At 43.4% G+C, this 14,972-nt stretch overlaps 1 pseudogene across 1 annotated transcript; it reads right to left on the bottom strand.

Annotated features, from left to right (window-relative positions):
• Nucleotides 1-624: 624 nt before the first annotated feature.
• Nucleotides 625-6,713, bottom strand: LOC147603912 (CASP-like protein 3; annotated as a pseudogene). The gene is made up of 3 exons (XR_015265562.1): nt 5,988-6,713; nt 1,165-1,303; nt 625-1,061 (listed from the first exon to the last, which is right to left on the bottom strand). The product of XR_015265562.1 is annotated as a CASP-like protein 3 (transcript).
• Between the last annotated feature and the right edge of the window lie 8,259 nt (nt 6,714-14,972).

The raw sequence follows: 14,972 nt of genomic DNA, 5'->3' as shown, positions 1-14,972 counted from the left end.
GATAAGCAAGAGGGGACGTATCGAACCTCGGATGCATGTGCCAAGAAAACTAAAGTCATGTACAAGGTATTCTAGGAAATTCAAGGTTTAGCTGATCTTTTGTGAGCCCTCACTGAGAAACTATGAGAGTACTTGCACACACAACATGATAGATTTAGGTAGCAAACATGCAAATTGACCATATGAAGATGGACGAGTCGGAAACTTTAAAATTTGAAGCCAAAACTAGGATCCTCTATCCTGTGTTGAGCTGTGAGCAACTTATAAACATTAAGTCTAGAGTGATTTGCAAGAATAAAAGAAAATGAAAATATCAAATGAAGACTAAGAAGACCTAAAAACCAAAGATTCCATCAAGCACTAACCAAAAATGAAGAAAATGCAAGTGCCCCCCCCCCCCCCCCCCCCCCCCCCTCCCTCCCCCCCCTCCCTCCCTCCCTCCAGCAAACACCCCACATTTGCAAGCACTTTTGGAGGCTATGAATAAGCCTTGGGGTGCCTTGGAACAACCCCTTAAAATCCAAAGTGGACAGGGCAAAGCTGAGGGATGAACACCCCTAGGCCCTTGTTAAGGGGCTAAAAGAGGTAATAGGCACTACACATTGAGTCCTCACACATATGCATACCTGTGTTTAAACAAGCAGCCTTTGCAAGCTGGCTTGCTAGGATATCAAAACTTGCTCTATGTACAATACAAAATCTCTTTCCTCAAAACATAAGAGTGCTATAGCATAAAATTATTCTAATTACAGTTGCTTGCTGATGGATTTTCTTAAGCATTGTGTCCAATATTGTAAAAGACCACCTTCTCTCACTCAGTACATGTTACATGCTACACTGCCAATAGGTGCAACAAGTAAAAACCCGAGAAGAGGGAGGACAGCATCACAAAAAAGGATGAGGCAAAACTAATCACTACTGCAGCATCTGCTTTTAAGCAGAAAAACCACAGCTTCCATGTTGAACAGGCTGGTGGCCAAATGTTACTGCAAACCATGTCGCGCAAGTTCCGATGCCGTCGCTGCTGCTGAGCTTGCAGAGAACATTAAGAATGCCAGCATCTGGAAAAGAAAAGATTGTTAGCTTAACAATTAAGGAAAAGTATGATGGTGAGACATTGCCACTCGTATTTGCACATGGCTGAGTCCCAAAGGAAGGACCTACCTGATCACAAAAATATTTGCAAACTCCTGACTTGATAGGAGAAGGGAAGCAGCTGCTGCCGCTGCTGCTGGACTGCACAATCACGACCACTTGTGCACTAGAATATATGAAAGATACCAAATTGAGGGCAACAAGATAGCTGCCAAACAAGCCACAGAGCCACTTTTTTAAGTCCTCTCCCTTGCTTGGAAGTAAGGCAATCATGCTCTTTTTCAGCAACTCTTTTTTTTTTAAAGTAAGCGCAACATTCGTTTTCTGTGTTGGTCGCTATTAAGTGTGGGTTCATCATTTTGCTCTGGAAATAAATCAAAATCAACAGGGAGAGTGAAAAATAATAAAATGAGGATGGAGCTGCACCAAGCAACAAGCTGATGGGTGTCATGTGCTGCGCCTGTGAGAAAGCTGCTGCTGCAAACAAAAGGCACAGTGCAACTGATGCTGAGAGCTGCTGGTGCAACTGCACTTTCTGCAAAGGAAAGGTCCGATGTTATGTACCTAGAACTAACCCTTGGGGTTAGGGACTAATCCAGCAGGGTTAGGGGTGTTAGCATTATTCATCTCCTGGTAGTGTGCCCAAGTTGTGTATCAGGGGTGCCCAGATTTATCCCGGGCAGCACCATATTTTTTCCTCATGTTCAGGCCCTTGGTTGTAGGGTTGGCCACCCATTTCTCACATATTTATTTTGTCCAGTCGTGGGTCTTTTTCTAGAGCCAGTTGGCCAGCTCTAGTAGGAACTATATAAGGCCAGGCTCTTACTCATTTGTACTCACCTTGACAGGGGCTTCCAGGCCCGGGTCCTCTCTTGGGGGAATCGCTCATCATGCCCTCACTCACGGGGACCACCCCTTGCACAGGGCTGTTTGTATCATTGCTTCTACATCATTATGCAGATTCGTTTTCTTTCTCTCTGTGCCTATGTCTCACGCTTTCCGCTGCGCACTTTTGACATGGTATCAGAGCACCGGGTTGAGGCTCTTCTACAGAAGGTGTTCTGGCGTTTTTTCTGAGAGAAGGATTTCTGCGTTTTTTCTCCAGAGGAAGTACCCTTAAGGCTGCGTTTTCTGCCCTTGTGAGCAGGTGAAGGGCAGCCACCAATGGCAGCATTTTGCAGGTCTGGGGCAGCCAGAGGAGGAACTGTGATGGTTGCGTTTTCTGCAGGTCTGGGGCGGCCAGAGGAGGTACTGACATGCTGGCTGCGTTTTTCTGGAGAAGGTGCTGTCGGCAGCCCCTAGGGGACCTTGTGAAGAGGTGGAGGGCAGCCTACTAGTGCTGCATTTTCTGCAGATATGAGGCAGCGAGTATGGAAGATACACGTGCTGCGTTTTCTGCAGATATGGGGCAGCGGGTAGGGGAGATACACATGCTGCGTTTTTCTGCAGATATGGGGCAGCAAGTATGGAAGATACACGTGCTGCATTTTCTGCAGATCTGGGGCAGCCAGAGGAGGTGCTGAAGGTGCTGTGTTTTCCTCTTCCCTCTCTTCTTCTTGCCGGCTGTTTACAGCAGCATTTTTTTGCATTATCTCATCTGCGATTTTGGAGGCAGTGGAGGCAGGTGTTCTTTTCAGGAATGGTGCCTTCCCACATGGCCTTGAGCCCTTGCTCTGCCAATCTTTGCTTTGTCAAAGTTTTCAGACTCATGGGTGCACACTTGGATTCACATCCTCGAGGTGTGTGTGGAAGGCAGTTAGTCCTTTCTCAACAGCAGAGGGGGTCTATGAGTTTGTGCCAGTTCAGCATAGTCTTGTTGGTGTACAGGTATTTCCTTTAGGTTCTCAGGGTGTTCACTTTGAGAGGGGGATGTGGTTACTTGAGCCACTCCTATTCCCCAGGCAGATGGCCTTCTGGATTACAGGGTACAGGCACAGGAGTCTTCATCCCTAGGATGAGCATTGATTTGGGAGCTTGGTGTACAAGTTGATATCGGCATTCATGCAAAGGCAGTCTAGGTCACTTGGTGACAAGAGCTGTTGTCGAGGTTCACATGTACTTGCTCAATTGCAAGATGGGAACAGGATGCATGGCAGGTGTACAGGTTCATTGGATACAGGTAGGTACCAGTGGAGCAACAGTCTAGAGCAGATGATTTACATCAGATTGTGCTTTGGGATGATGAGTTGTGGATGTTTGGTTCCACATGGACACGTGACTAGTTGGTTGGGAGCTTGCCAGCTGGGGGTGTCAGGTTTTGGCACGAGAGCTTTCTTGAGCTCAGTGCCATAGTTAACACCAAAGAGCTCAGGGGGTGTTGCCATGTGATTGGGTGACTCATAGGGGTGTGTGAGTAGTAGTCCATCACGCGACGGCGAGTTATGGATACAGGTTTTAAAGGTCAGGTGCCAGCAGGATTGTCAGCTACAGTGCTGGAGGTATGTTTCTTCCACTTGGAGTGTTAGCAGGACAGAGAGGCATTCTTGGACCGAGGGATACATGGAGATCCGGAAACCTTGTATCTAGAGATTGGTGCTCAACAAGCTCACAGTTGGAGGCTTCAGAACCAAGGCTGATGTGGACATTATGGGCCTCAAGGGTGTCTAGAGGGGGTGCCAACAGGGAGACAGTTTGGCGGTGTTCTCTAAGGAGCAGATTTTTTCTTGGAGGTAGAGAGTCAAACGACATCCTTTCTTGGGCTGAAGAGGGAGCACATTGTGTGGACTGGTGTGATACAGATTGGGTTGGAGATATGGACATCTGGTGGTTCATTTTTTGGATAAATTTCTGCTATTTGTCTTTTTCTTTTCCTTCCAAGATCTGTGTATTTAATGTGCTGCTCCCTTTCATTGTCATTTTCTGAGTGCCCCCTTCACCATCTTCAAATTTATGCTCTTTTTTCGTCTTCCTTCTCGTTCCATCCAAGCTTTGTGTTGTCACGGATCTTTTTCAAAAGCTAAGCTAAAGACCAAACTGTACCCTTATGTTTTTGGAAGTATGCACACCTTGGGCATAACTTGGAATCTTGCCTCTACTCAAAGTGAACTTTGTGCGTGTGTGTGTGTGTGTGTGTGTGTGTGTGTGTGTGTGTGTGAGCATAGTAGTAATGAAACATGTTTCAAACTGTAGCACACACGTTTCCTAGCAAACAATTCACATGTTTGAAACGTGATTTTTTCAACTTTTTTTATTAGGTCAAAAAATGTCTCCATCAGATAGCATGGCAATGCATGATTTGAAACTTGGCAAATGCATGATTCGTATGATAGAATGTATGTTTTTTACACTGAACCATAGTTGTCAACTTGGCAATATATATAAGTGACATTTCTGAAATGTAATGCATGAATCATATGATAGAATGCATGTTTTTTGCACTGAACCATAGTTGTCAAGTTTATTTATGCATATGAGTAGCATTCCTGGAACATTTAAAATGCATGAAACGCCTAGCTATTGTGTGTGTGTGTGTGTGTGTGTGTGTGTGTGTGTGTGTGTGTGTGTGCGTGCGCGCACACGTGTGGGTGTGTGTGTGTGTGTGTGTGAGAGAGAGAGAGAGAGAGAGAGAGAGAGAGAGAGAGAGGGCTATGTGGCACCATGATAGACCGCAAGGCACCCAAGTGAGAAGTGACTAACACAATGGACCAGTGCAAGACTTCGTCTGGAACACACATCTTTGGCGGCCATTGGGTCAGTCACCATACATGCATAGGGACTGAAGTGCTGAAGTGCTGCAGTGCATGTTTGTAAGCCTTGCCTATGTTATCAAGACAGGATGCATTTGGGTACCTAAGATGGCAAGGGGGTCACAGGTGATGAGGTGTGAAGGATCATGACTTATCTAAATGAACCTCAGAGGAAGTTGTTGGAAAAGGCCTCCAGTGGGAAGTTGTGGGGTCGCAGGTGATAGGTGTGAAGGACCATGACTTATCTAAATGAACCTCATAAATACGAAGTTATGGGAAAGGGCCTCCAGTGGGAAAAGGCCTCAAGTGGATAACATGGAAATGACAACACCAGAAGGTTTTTTGGAGAAGAATTGGCGAGATGGCACTTGCATCTTCGGCACTGAGGCTGCAGTTCAAGAGGCTTAAATTTCTAAAGAAGGTACAGAAGCAAAACATGGACATGGGAGACAAATGGGCTTCTTCTACTTGATCAGATCAGCCCATGCTGTAAATATGGAGACTCTAACCATTCTTTCTCTCCTTGCAATCTTGAGGAGAGATCCAATTGATGTGGTAACCACGGAGCCTTCTTGCTGATAGCATGGTCCATTCTCTCTTCCTCATGTGATAGAAAACTGGACTGAAGGAATAATATATTCCTCCCTTCCATCTTGAAAAGAGCAGAGAGTCTCAAGCCAGACCTAAATAGAAAACACACGCACACAATGCTTGATTATACTATGCAAATGCCTGCATAAAGAGGATCAGGCTGAATAAAAAAAGCCCCTTCTTGTCCTCCTCTGGTGAGCAAAGCCTTCTAACCTCCTCTAGGGAACAAAGAACTTGAGTATAGCTGCACGGAAAATGTTGGCGTGGTGGCCTAATTTTTGAGTACCATCTATAACCTCTATGTACCCTCATATGGTTGGAGAATGGTTTGGAACTAACCTAATTACACATTGGTGTTGGACCAGTCCATCACTTTTGGGCAGTCCTATGTGTCATAAATCCATTAAGGTATACACAATATCCAAATTACTAAAGCATTCAATTATTTGAATAGACACATTCTTGAGCAATTGAACTTAAGACACCCAAATTTATCTGCTAAGGGCAAGCCCAGTGTTTATTGCATGATAAGGAGAGAGAACAAGGCATGCTGTGTGTACAAGGATCCCATGTGAGAGGAAAAGAAAATAAAACTACTGGGTAGTGGTTGCTTACATGTAAGCTTGGAAATCGCTGAACTTGACCTCAAAGGTAGTGCCTGCTGCAATGCGCGTCTCACTGGTTGAAGTCATCACAGAGAATGCTACCAAGGAAAAAATGGCACCAGCAGACCGCAGAAGGGCCTCCATCATCTTCGAATGGCCAGGTTTCCAAAGCCGCCCATCACCTTTCATGTCATGGAAAGATGACCTAGAGAAGATAGAGCCATTTTTTTTAACAGCAGAAAACACAGGCTGTGGCATGATTGAGCTCTTTACAGAGAAGTCCATGGAGATCTTCACATCTGCTGCAGGCGGGCTTCCATGATGGATATTTTCATGAGGCAGAGGAGAGGCTGAGGAAGCTTGTGAACTTTTTGGGCTTTCCGGTTCTTCTTCATCGCCATAGCTGTGCTCTGGTGTGTTTGATTTGCTGCTCCCTTTCATCATTGTGTTCTGGGCGCCCACATCACAGTCTTCAGGTTTGTGGTCTTTGTCCTTCTGTCCATGCTCTGTGCTGCCATCAAACTCCATCGGATTGAAGCGTTATCTCACCCTGGTCAAAAGAGGCACTCTCAATGTAGAGCTATGCGTTTCTGCAATCAAGAGGTTTGCTTTTCTGCAATGATAGCTTTGCTTTTTGCTACATTTCTTTGCACGCGAGAATGAGGAAGACAGCAGAGCTTTTAATGCATGAAGTGGGATGATCCTAATCTCTGCTACTCATACTACAAAGTGCTTCCCGTTCCCAATACTACATAGTGCTTCCCAGTTCCCACCCTTTCTCAAAGTGGCCTAAAAAGGTCACCTTTTGTGTACTCTCGGAACAGTTCAATTGATTTTGAACTTCTTACTTTAGTTTCCACTCAAATCCAAGACTCCCTACCTAAGGGCCTTACACATCTATGGGCTCTCATAGTTCCAGGAAAAGTGCATGGAGTACCTAAAATCTAGAAAGATATCCCCCACCCATGCTCATGGACAGGAATCTCCCCGCCCACCCATTTTTCTTTGTTGGAAGCCCAAATTTCGCAAAACATATGTACACACACACATGTATGTATGTGTAAACTCCCTGATTCACGTTGAAAGTACAACATATCATTAAAGGATGACTTGACTGGGGTTTTGCATGCTCTTGTCTATTTTGAGCATCTTTTAACAATACATTTTTCAATTAAACATTAAAAAACATGATAAAATAACTAATTTATATGCATTATTATTATTATTATTAAGATTTTTGGCGAGCAAGGCAGCCCATCAAAAATCAAGCTTTCCCCTTTGCGCCACCCCATCATTACATTGAAAGGCACACCCCTCGGGCCTAATGCCACCTCACCATCGTCACATTGAAGATACAAGGCACTCTTCCACATCATAATCAATGTCGCATGCATGTGAAGCTATAAGACACCCCCTCATGAATTAGCATGACATATTAAAATAGAGGGGTATACCTTTTGTGATGCTTCACAAGTCTTACAATATCGTGATCATGAAAACCTTCATTGTATACACAAGTGTTCTTACTCTACACATTGAGCGCCCTCCACTTCATACACATCACACTTGACCAACATCTCTCTCTCTCTCTCTCTCTCTCTCTCTCTCTCTCTCTCTCACACACACACACACGCGCGCGCGCGCGTACACACACATACACATTTTCATTTTGTGGTCTTTGTGTCACATTATGGTAGAAGTGTGATATATCACAACCTTCATGCCTACCCCATCATCATTTTCTCATGGCTTCAATTCCAATTGCTTTTTATTTCCACCAAAGTTTGTGACATTCATCACAAACCTTGTGCAAGTCAAGTCTAGATACTTTCGTGGTTGGTTTGTGACATTCATCATAAACCTTCTACAAATCAAGTCTAGATACTGCCCCTTTTTAAATCTTCTCATAAAAAAGCCCACTTGCTGAACACGTACTTTCAAGCACATATTTCTTGTGTTGACGTAAAAGTCGGTGCACAAATGAAGGACAATGTTTTTTAGTTATTCAACCCAAGCATATTCCCATGCAAAAAAAGTGACAAAATAATAATCAAAGTACACTTCACATAGCATAAGAAAAAGCCTATTAGAGCTAGACTTTAACATGTCCAAAGCACCACACAATTTTCTACATGAGTTTGCATGGCTAACTTGGAAATAATTTATTTCTTCCTTGTACTCCAAAGGTATGACCTTTTGATTGTTAATGAATATTACACTCTTAATGCATTATGTCCCCATAATTTTTATATTTTCCCTTTTTAATTAGCTAGGAAATAAATAAGGGCTTATTAAACTAAATGTTAAAAACATTTTTCTTTTGTTTATATCTCCTCTTTTTCAATAAATTATAGAACACCTTCAAAAAATGTTATCTAGCATGAAGAACATTTTTATTCATTGTAGGTTTGTTGCCATGCTTAGGCCACATATTTTTTGTTTCTTATAGCTTGTCTTAAAAGCCCAAGGTTCTTAGGTTTCCTAGCTTTAAGGTGCCTTAGGTGGAGAAGGCCACCCATGTTGTGTGGTTACTTGGGGAGAAGGGGAGGGGGGAGGGTGGTCTTCTTTCATGAAGGCCTATTTCCACGTGTTCCTTTAAGTGTGAAGGCCGAAGGGTAAAGGGTAGTTCACATGTGGCATAGGTGCAAAGGCTCTCTTGTGATCATGTGAGCAAGGCCATATTAAGCAAACATTCACATAGAGATATTGGGGATTATGGTTTCACCTGCCCGACCTACCTTAAGGCGTTTTACCATCTTACCCATGTAAACAGACACTTATCCTTTGTAAGACGGTGTTAGAATATGCTTAATATCAAATAGGAAAAGTCTACAGATAATTCTAAGGTGTTTAACACATTGAACCTTTTGGTTCAATGCATACTAAAATTTATAAGCCATTGTTACACACTTTGTAGGTTAACACCCGACTTACCGTAAGGTGCTTTGCCACCATCTTACCCACGTAAATGGACACTTATCCTTTGTAAGACAACATTGAAATAGACAAAGTAGGGTTATTCTATGCTTAATATCAAATAGGGAAAGTCTATAGAGTCCATGTACATACTTGCTTAAGATCAATAATATAAGGCCGTACCATTTTTAAGTCTGGTCGACCTACTGTGAAAACTAGGCATTTGGATATAAGTCATTTTTTACAATAAGAAATGGACAATCATTCCCTTACAATAGTTTATTTGTGAGCTCTCCTCTTCCCTCTTCTTGCTTGCTTGTATGCCATTGAATCTTGCTTGCTTAATGGATGTATGCTAGATAGGTTTGATTGTAGGTTGTCTTCTTGCATTATCTTCCCCTCCGTTCCCCCACCTTTTGTGAGAGAGAACTATCGTGAAGGACCATCTCTTTGAAAAGATGCAGGTGAAAAGATGCAGGGGAGAAGAGAGCTTGAGCTCTTGCAAGCACACACACACTCACAAAACCCTAAAAGAGAACACACAAGGTGAGAGGCTGAAAATCTTCTTCTTCTTCACACAACACTCAACACACCATATACAAAGATAAGAGTACACCCTATATGAAAAGGTACTCAACCAAATACATACTAGGGTTCTCTATAGTGTGAACCCAACTAAATGAGCTGGCGCTATAACTATGCCAGTCTCTAGAATGGCTGTCACACAGCCTGTCATCCCACTGGCCGCATATCACCCATGATCTCACCAACCATGCCAGTGGTGTAAGTGTGGGGCCTATCTCCAGGCGGGTCATCAGTGTCCACCGCCTCACTAGATGAGCTCGATATCTTCGACCTCTGTACTAGATAGAGCAACCGTAGGCTGCTTCTTGCTGCTCCAAGTCACAGCACCACTCCCCAAAGAAAACATGAATCCACTAGTAGAACTTCTATCTAAGATACTACCAGCCCAATCAGCATCTGTGTACCCACATACACATATCTCTGTCCTAGTTTCATAAAATAGTCCACAATGCAAAGTAGACCTCACATACCTCAGTATGCGTCTCAATGCATCCAAATGCGGCTTCCGAGAAACCTACATAAAATGACTCACCAACCCAACAGCATAGCTCAAATCTGGCCTGGTGATCATCATGTAGATCAAGCTTCCTACTATGCGCCTATACATAGTAGGATCCTCCAAAATCTCTCCTGAATCTGCACTCAACTTGCCATTCTGATCCAATGGCACTGAGATAGGCTTACAGCCTATCATACCATACTTGGACAACATGTCCAAGCCATACTGTCTCTGCAGTAATCCAATACCATGTGGTGACCTAATCACCTCAATGCCCAAGAAATATCTGATCCTTCATCTTAAACTTTTGTCTAAGCAAGATCTTTACATCAAAGATCTCTGCATCATGGTCCCCCGTAATGATCAGGTCATCTACATAGATGACAACAAACACAACCCCTCTATCACTGTGTCTCACATACAGCGAGAAATTTGCATTGGCTACATGAAAGCCAATAGTGACAAGATATTCAGAAATCTTGTTAGACCATGCTCTTGGTGCTTGTTTTAAGCCATACAAGGCTTTCTTCAACCTGCAAACATGCTCGGGGTGACTCACATCCTCACCAGGTGGCTACAACATATACACCTCTTCCTGCAAATCCCCATGAAAGAATGCATTCTTTACATCCATCTGATGTAAAGACCATTTCTTTGACGACACAGCCACTACTATCACAACTCTCACTGTTGCCATCTTGGCAACTGGGCTGAAAGTTTCCTCATAATCAATGCCATATGTCTGCGCATATCCTTTGGCTACCAATCTAGCCTTGTACCTACTTATGCTTCCATCACTGTTATGTTTTACTTTGTACACCCACTTGCATCCAATGGCTTTCTTGCCTTCAGGCAATGCACTAAATCCCAAGTCTCATTTCCATATAGTGCATCCATCTCCTCATCTATAGCTTTCTCCCAACACACATTTCCAACAACCTCATCAATGCATGTGGGCTCTACAACCTGTACAAATTTTGCCATGTATGCATAGTGATGTGCCACATAACCATCATAGGTAAACCTCTGCACAGGATTCTTCACTCTCCCATATCTTTGCAGCTTTGCATTCATGGCTTCCATAGCCTTCTTTACACCAGGTGTTCTCATAGCTGGTATCCCAAGATTCTCATCAAGGCTCATCTCTGAGCCACTAGACTCTCCATCATAGACTCTCCATCAACATGAGAATGCCCTGCAGAAATGTCGGCATACTAAGGGGCTCAACCACTTTCTCTTTGCCTTTATGTGATGTACTAATCACATTTGCAGGACTGGTATTATGACACAGCCTGCCACTCCATGGTCTATCAACTGAACCACTAGATGAGGACTCTCCTAGTCCACTCAAAGACTGTGATTGCTGACTTGCATTCTGTGCAACCACATTTCCACTCACATCAGCCCCAACAGCTTCTTTTTCAGCAGCATACCAGTTGCTCATCTCATAAAAAACAACATCCCTGCTTACCCTCAACTCATGTGTAGCAGGGTTACAACACATGTATCCCTTTTGCTCAAGGGAATACCTAATAAACACATATTTTTCAGCTTTTGGATCTAGCTTAGTTCTTAGCTCATCTGGCACATGCACATATGCAATGCATCCAAAGACTTTCAGATGAGACAAATCAGGTTTTCTGCCCAGTAAACTTCTCCTCTGGAGTTACATCATGTATGGCTGCAGTTGGAGTCCTGTTCATGATGTAAACTGCTGTAGAAACAGCCTCATCCCAATAGCTATGCGGCATATTCTTCTCTCCCATCAATGCTCGCGCAATCTCAGCAATGTGCCTGTTTTTCCGCTCAGCAACTCCATTTTGCTGCGGAGTGTATCTGCATGTAAAGTGTCTCCGAATACCATTCTTCTTCAAAAATTCAGAGAACTCATTGGAGAAGTACTCTCCCCCTCCATCTGACCTTAGGCACTTTACGTATTTCCCTGTTTGCTTTTCAACCATAACTCTGAAATTTTGAAAATGAGTGAACACCTCACTCTTCTCCTTTATGAAGTATACCCACACTTTCCTTGTGTGTGGTCATCAATAAATATCACATAATACCTGCAGCCTCCCATAGACATGGTCTTTGTAGGACCCCATACATCTGAATGCACAACATCTAGTGCATTTCTGCTCACATTTATGTTATGTGAAAATACATGCTTTGTTTGCTTTCCAAATTGGCATGCTTCACATATTTTCTGCATACCTTCAACTTTAAACTTTGGCAGCCCTGTCACAATTCCTTTAGTCTGCATAGACTTCATTCTCTGCACATTCACATGTCCAATTCTTTTATGCCAAATGTCTGTGTCTGCAGCAATTCCTGAACCATTTGCAAACATCGCAGCACTCACTTCAGGCATGTTTACATTCAATGTAAACATTCTGCCCACTTTGTTGTCTTTTGCAACTGCACTTGTCTTTAAAGTCTTCAATATAGCAACCATCAGGGTTAAACTGAGTTTGCGAACCCTGCTCAATCATCTGGCCAACTGAAACCAGATTCTTTGTTATGTTCGGAACATGAAGTACATCTACAAGGTACTTCACTTTGCCATCCTGCATAGACAATGGCACATCTACAACATGGGCAATTGGATGAGCAGTGTCATCCCCCGTTTCCAACAAAATCTAGTCTTTCAAGGTTTTTCATCTCCTTGAACCACTCCCCATGACTTGTCATGTGGTTCGAAGCACTTGAATCAACATACCATACATCATCTTTATGTGCTGCTTCAACATTTTCAGACATGGCATTAAAACGACATGCTGCATAACAAACAACCTTTCATTATCCTCATTGTTTCTGCTCAAGGACGCATAGTTGTTTTGCTGCAATTTTCCATTTTGCATGTCAGCCTGCTTCTTATAACAATCTGCGTGCACATGTCCAGGCTTACCGCCATAAAAGCATCCACGTGTATCATTATGCTGCCTTTGCCAATTTCCACGACCTCTTTGACTCCCCCTACCTCTAAATTGGCCTCTTCCACCTACGTGTTGTTGTTGTTGTTGTTGTGAATTCTGGAACTGTTGTTGTTGCTGCTACTGGCCATAATTCTGATTACCTGTTCAGCCACCTCCATGGCCTCCTCTACCTCGTCCTCTTCTTGAACTTGTATAGAAGGCCTATTGCTCTGAACTGTTTTTGTTTTGTGAAGACTGTTGGTCTTCACCCAAGCTCTTCTCTTCTATAATCAACATAGACACCAAATCTTTGAAATTGGGAATGTTTTCCCGAGTCTGAATAGACGTCTTGAACGCCTTGTATTGTGGCTCGAGACCACGTAGATAGACTTCCACCTTATCATCATCATCTACTGAAATGCCAATAGATGCAAGGGATTCCACAATACCCTTGATCTTCAATGCATAGTCATCCACCTTATCATCATCATCTCTACCGAAACGCCAATAGATGCAAGGGATTCTAGAATACCCTTGATCTTCAATGTATAGTCATTCACAGACATACTCTTTTTCTCCACAGTATGAAGTTCATTCTTCAATTGTATCTTTCGCACCTTGGTATTCGTTTCATAGAGTTTTACCAAGGTGTCCCACGCCTCCTTGGGGGACTTGGCATCATGTATGTGCCCAATCATGGTGTCCTGTATACTGATAGAGAGCTAATACATAACTTTTCTGGCTCCTTGGTTCCAATCCTTGAGCTCTTTCACATCTGCAGCAGTCGGATTGATCTCCGGTATCTCCGGTGCCTCTTCATGCTCACCTTCTATATAGTCCCAGTAACCCTTTCCCATCAGGAAATTTGTCAACCTGAACCTCTAAGCATGGAAGTTGTTCTTATCAAGCTTCTTAGCAACAATCTGGTTTATGCCATCATTTGACATCTTGCCAGACACAAATTTACCAGAAACAGCACTCTAGTTTGTCCTACACAAACTGCTGTATTTTCTGCAGCGGTATTGTACTACACTCAAATGTCACAACCAGTGACCTCAATGTGCATACATACACCCAATGGCAACTGTTGACCTCCTTGCAGCACACACAATGTGTGCACAACCAATCTGTCTTCCTGCAGTTCTTAAAACAGAGTTCTGCAGAGAATCGATGACTTACCCGCAGTGCTCGAAATCTCCTACTTTCTGAAAAACGAATGTCGTAACGCGCCCGAAACGCGTTTTCGGCCTGAAAAATGTTGTCAATAGGATGGTGTAGTTGCCCTATAGCTTTACTCCCGCGAAGAAAGCTTCTCAATTAGAAATCTTTTGCCGGTGCCTCCCGTAGAGCTCCTGACAAGGGTGTAGTCGCGCCAACACAAATAGGAAAGAGTAGTTGAAGCTCTTACCCTTGTACCACTTCCTATGCTTCTCTTGCTTGTAGCTCGGTCCTTAGCATAAACCAGGCTCTGATACCATGAAAAGATGCAGGGGAGAAGAGAGCTTGAGATCTTGCCAAGCACACACACACTCACAAAACCCTAAAAGAGAACACACAAGGTGAGAGGCTGAAAATTTTCTTCTTCTTCACACAACACTCAACACACCATACACAAAGATAAGAGTACACCCTATATGAAAAGGTACTCAACCAAGTACATACTAGGGTTCTCTATAGTGTGAACCCAACTAAATGAGCTGGCGCTATAACTATGCCAGTCTCTAGAATGGCTGTCACACAACCTGTCATCCCACTGGCCGCATATCACCCATGATCTCACCAACCATAACAGTGGTGTAAGTGTGGGGCCTATCCCCCAGGCGAGTCATCAGTGTCCACCGCCTCACTAGATGAGCTCTCGATATCTCAACACTCTTGTTACCTCGATCTAGGCATAGAGAGCTCTCCCTTCACCCCTTTAGCAAAGGAGTATTCTAGTGTGACACGAAGTGAGGATGCGAGATAGACAAGCTAGCTCACCCATATAGGAAAGTTATAGTTTGCCACTCTAAATGACACATGCTTTGGCAAAGCTAATGTAAGCTCTTGACTTGAAGATTTTTGGTGCCACACTAAAGGACTT

Source organism: Cibotium barometz, chromosome 63 (assembly GCF_041138505.1).
Source record: "Cibotium barometz isolate CiBa-2024 chromosome 63, ASM4113850v1, whole genome shotgun sequence".
NCBI classification, from domain to species: domain Eukaryota; kingdom Viridiplantae; phylum Streptophyta; class Polypodiopsida; order Cyatheales; family Cibotiaceae; genus Cibotium; species Cibotium barometz.
This window is presented reverse-complemented; position numbering and strand designations above follow the sequence as displayed.